General features: G+C 44.5%; 1 non-coding gene across 1 annotated transcript; it reads right to left on the bottom strand.

Moving 5' to 3' along the window:
• Window positions 1–3,356: 3,356 nt before the first annotated feature.
• Window positions 3,357–3,461, bottom strand: LOC128045860 (U6 spliceosomal RNA). The gene has a single exon (XR_008199192.1). It is a non-coding gene; the product is annotated as a U6 spliceosomal RNA (small nuclear RNA).
• Window positions 3,462–4,921: the final 1,460 nt, after the last annotated feature.

Raw genomic sequence — 4,921 nt, 5'->3', positions numbered from 1 at the left:
ATGGTCCAGAGCTTATATTCATGGCTCATATATATTGGTTATATAAAAATTACTCTTTCTAAATGACTTTTAAAATTAATATTTATTTTCTAAGGATTATAGATCAGTTTCTGTGAACATACCTTCTAAACTGACTGCGTTCAAAACACTCAGTGTTTCCAGATATAAACTGGTTATGAGAATTTGAGATCAAATTCAGACTCACCATTTCTTTGTCACTAGAATTAATTGAGATATTAGGAGCCGTTTGCTGTGGGTCTGCTTATTTTATTTCCGCACTGGCACACACAGTGATTCTGGTTATCACAGGCTTAGCAGTGCCTAGTGTTACTAAGAGCCAGCTGTGCAGTTGGCAGACAATGAATATACAGGTCCCAGGCAGAATGACGTAGGCAGGTACGCTTGTGGAGCACATTACACATAGGAGATGGGGTGGGCGATGTCCCAGGGCAAGGCTGGGAGGCCAATAACTGCACAGCAGGCTCTGAACCTCCTCGGTGTCCATCCCTCTCCAAGTCCAGCAGTGACGTGCTGCCTCGGGAGAGCTTTCGGGAAGACAGAACCTGAGAGGGACAGCTCACAGAGCTGGGCACAGAGTGATTTTCAGGGATTCTCTCACTTGCCTGCAAGACTTTCCTGGGCAAGCTCTCTTCAATTAAGGCCTTGTGAATTAGCTCTTGAGACCTCAATTCTTTAAAGCCTTCTTGATATTACTGGACAAGTAGTGTGTTTTTTCCTGATATCCACCTCCTATCGCTCCCATCTGTAGTAAGCACTGGTTGAAATCAGTAGGTTTCCCTTTTCCCAAATACTTCAGAGATAAGTACTAAAAAAAAAAAAAAAGAGAGAGAGAGAAAGAGAGAGATAAGTACTAATTGTTTTGTGAGCATTGATGAATTTTCTGTTTAGGTCATCATGATTTAGTCAAAGGATGTATTGAGTGCTTGCTGTGACCTGGGATTATCTAATTTACTTCTCATGAAATTCCTGAGAAGCAGGTACTGTAATTGTCCCCACTTAGTCTTCTGCAAGGCTAAGGAAACTTGTTCAAGGTCACACACTGGGATGTGTCAGAGCTGGCGTTCAAAGCAGGTACTTTGATTCCAGAGCATGTATACTTCACCATGACCCAGCCTGCTAGAACCCCACCCTCAGCACCCACTATGAGCCAGCTCAGGGCAAGTTACTGGGGGCGTACCAGGAAGATCAAGATGTCCCCGCTGCATCTCAAGGGGGCCTAGAGACGTGAAGACAGATGTATGTGCTGTAACCCAAAAGATGCTGTCCTAGATCTGGTTAGAACAACAAGTGCTGAAGGCGCTCGAGAGAGGAATGGTCAGTTCTGTGTGTGTGTGTACGCGCTCAGTTGTGTCCAACTCTTTGTGACCCCATGACTGCAGCTTGCTAGGCTCCTCTGTCCATCAGTTCTTGGTGGGGAGCTATCTTATTTTTTCAATCTCACTTGGCTTTCTTAAATTAATATATTTTAAAATGACAACTCAGACTTTGAAAACTAGGGAAAAGTGCCCTTTCAAACAAACAAACAAAGAGAGTGTAGGGCCTTAAATAAAATTCCAGAGGCTATTTCCTGATTTGCGTCCCCTGGTGCATGGTAGGCAGGGAATGTTTGGATGCCTTTCTGTTCTTTTTTGTTGTTGTTTTTCCTTGTATTGTCTATTCTCTCCAAGGGTGGATTCAGCTTCTATTAAAAGCTAAGTTCATCGCTTGCTGCTTGCTGAGGCATTAACCTTGATATATAACTTTTTAATTAATTCCAGGGAGGAAGAGCAGGCCCTGAAATTGACCCTGCCCTCCCATATCTGTTAAACTCCAGTTGCTTTAACCAACAAGCCAAAAAATCAAACAAACCCAAAATTCACCCAACCCTCAAGTTCATCCCCAAACAGGTTTTGGATCAATGTGCAGTGTTTTGACTTAGTCATTCCAGCCAATGACGATAGCGATACTGTTTAGACAAAGTCTGAATGTTCACTGATGTCTCCGGGTGTTGAAAGGAACACAAACCTTTAGATTAGTGTCATGATTAAAATGCTATTTATGAACAGATCCGGCAGGCTAACTTTTTTTTTCTAGACAAATTAACTCAGAATGAGGCAGCAGGAAGCCAGGGGTGAGATGGGTGAGAAGGTCTGCCCTGGGCTAGAGTAGGTGAGAGGTGCTTCCTGGATGAACCCACTCAGCTCCAGGCTTCAGATCTAGTAGGGGTAGAGGGTGGGGAAGGCCCCAGCAGGACTCCAGGACTGCTTCTCCTTTCTGCAAGCTCTGCTCAAGTTGCTATTTACGTGATACTCAATATCCCATGACTGAGTAAGCAGACACACTTGGCTGGCTATCTACGGCCTTGATTATGCTTACAAATTTAATTTTCTGAGGCAAATAGATGTTCCAGTAGATGAGATTCTATACCAAGGATGTCCAGGTTTGGACGTGACTTGTTTTATGAAGAAAAAGATTTACAATATAAGAAATTTGTTCAGATATATTTTCCCCCTACTTATTAGTAAATCAAAAAGTAAATGATAATACTGGAGTAAGCTAAATTACTTAGGTTTTTTTGCAAAGCATTAGTGTAAGAGGGGGAAATTAGACTACGATATGCCAGTCTCTACCCCCTTCCCCCTGCCAGATGGGGAGGCAGAGCTGGCCTGTGTGGTCCGCACGCTGTAGAACTATTTGAACTTCCTCAGGCCCCTGCAGAGTGGCTCAGGGGCCTGCCTCACCTCTGTCTGGCTGTTCCAGGGAGTTTATTCAGCTGTCTTAACTTCTTTTGTTTATTTTTAGTCATAAAAAAATAACTTTTTTTTTAAAAAGAGCCATTTTAGGTTCACAGCAAAGTTGAATTAAAGGTACAGAAATTTCCCCACAAGCCCCCCAACCCCCTTGCTGGTCACTACATGCACAGCCTCCACTGTGATCAACATCCCCGACCAGAGTGGACATTTGTTACCATATGTGAACCTGCAGTGACATTGTTGTCACCCAAAGCCCATGGTTCACATTACGGTGCTCTCCTGATGGTACGCATTCTATGGAATTGGACAAATGTGATGACATGCATCCATTATTATGGCATCACGCAGAGTATTTCACTGCCCTAAAAATCCTCTGTGTGTTAGTCGCTTCAGACGTGTCCAACTCTTTTCAACCCCATGGACTATATAGCCCACCGAGCTCCTCTGTCCATGGGATTCTCCAGGCAAGAATACTAGAGTGGGTGGCCATTCCTTTCTCCAAAGGATCTTCCTAACCCAGGAACTACACCTGGGTCTCCTGCATTGCAGGCAGTTTTTCTACCTTCTAAGCCACCAGGGAAGCCCTGTGCTCCACTTATTTAGAAAAATATGAAATGCTTCATTTGAATTTGTTTATTACTCTTCCTCAGGGGCCATGCTCATCATCTCCATGTCTCTAATTTTACTGTAGTGCTGCTGAAAAGAGCACTGAACTTCTTTTTAGGAGGCTAAGTCAAAAACCTTTCCCTTCTTGAGAACCAGCCCTCAGATGGAGTGACTGGAGGGCTGTAGAACCAGCTCAGGTCAGCTTCACATTGCCCTGACTACACCACCACTTTGTGTTGGTGGGGAAGTCACTGCCTACCCTCTGCAAGAACCTGCAGAGGACTCAAGTCTCTGGCAGGAATTTCCAGATTGAAACCGGATGGATTTTGCTCCTGAGAGCAGGATCCATGCTTTTTAAAGAAAATGTTTGTCTCTGTATCTCTAGTTCTGAGCACAGAATTGATACACCATAAATGTTACTCAATGGACATGAGTTTGAGTAAACTCCAGGAGTTGGTGATGGACAGGGAGGCCTGGCGTGCTGCGATTTGTGGGGTCGCAAAGAGTTGGACACGACTGAGCGACTGAACTGAACTGAAATGTTTGTTGGGCTTCCCAGATGGCGCTAGTGGTAAGGAAGCCACGTGCCAATGCAGGCGGTGTAAGCAATGTGGGTTTGATCTGTGGGTGGGGCAGATTCCCTGGAGGAGGGCATGGAAACCCACTCTGGTATTCTTGCCTGAAGGATCCCATGGACAGAGGAGCCTGGCAGGCTACAGTCCACGGGGTCGCAAAGAGTTGGACACAACTTAAGCGACTTAGCTTGCATGCAAACAAACATTTGCTGAATTAAACTGAATAAACTAGGACCCAGGGGGAAATACTGGACTTTGGAGTATTATCTTTATTAATGACAAAGGTGTGTCCCTAGTGCATGTTAAACTACCATAAATGTGTCTACCAGAACTAGGAGTAACCCAGGAAGTAGGGATTGAATGTTCTTTCTAATCACTCGCTGCCAGGAGCATCCCTCCCTCTCCTTCTCCCAGTGGGATAGACTATACTGTTCTGGCTCCCATGAAGGGTTGAGGCGTTCCTATTATTTGTTTGCTTTCTTCTTGGCATTGCTTAGGATAGTTCTCAGTACACTACAGGGAGTCAACGTGGAGTGAGTGACTAGCTGATGGTTACTCACCCGAGGGATGAGACAGCCTTGCAAACGTCAGCTGGGATTGCCCTCTGCAGTCCTAGAGTGAGACACGTGCAGGTCCAGACCTATAGCCTTCCACTCTCTTCCAGAGCTGGGGCTGACTCTGTCCTGGTTTGGGGTTCCTCCTCAGTCAGGATGAAACTCACTCTGTTTTTAATCTCCATCCTTCTAGACCACCTTTATTATAATGAGTTGTATCCATAAGAAGTTAGTTCAGCGCTACTTCTAAATCTTTTATTTTGCAAACCAAGCATGCATTATTCTTTAATACTTCCTACTAGTTCATGCTTCCTGGATTTTAGCTCATTCTAATGACACTCTCCCTCACTTTCCCCAAAATCCTTTAAAATATTTGATCATCACATTTGCTCAGGATAAACAGAAGAAAGTCCTTGTGGGCCACCAACTCCTC

This window comes from Budorcas taxicolor, chromosome 3 (genome assembly GCF_023091745.1).
Source record: "Budorcas taxicolor isolate Tak-1 chromosome 3, Takin1.1, whole genome shotgun sequence".
Classification (NCBI taxonomy): Eukaryota; Metazoa; Chordata; class Mammalia; order Artiodactyla; family Bovidae; genus Budorcas; species Budorcas taxicolor.
Note: the sequence above shows the minus strand (reverse complement) of the source record. Positions and strands in the feature narration are given on the sequence as shown.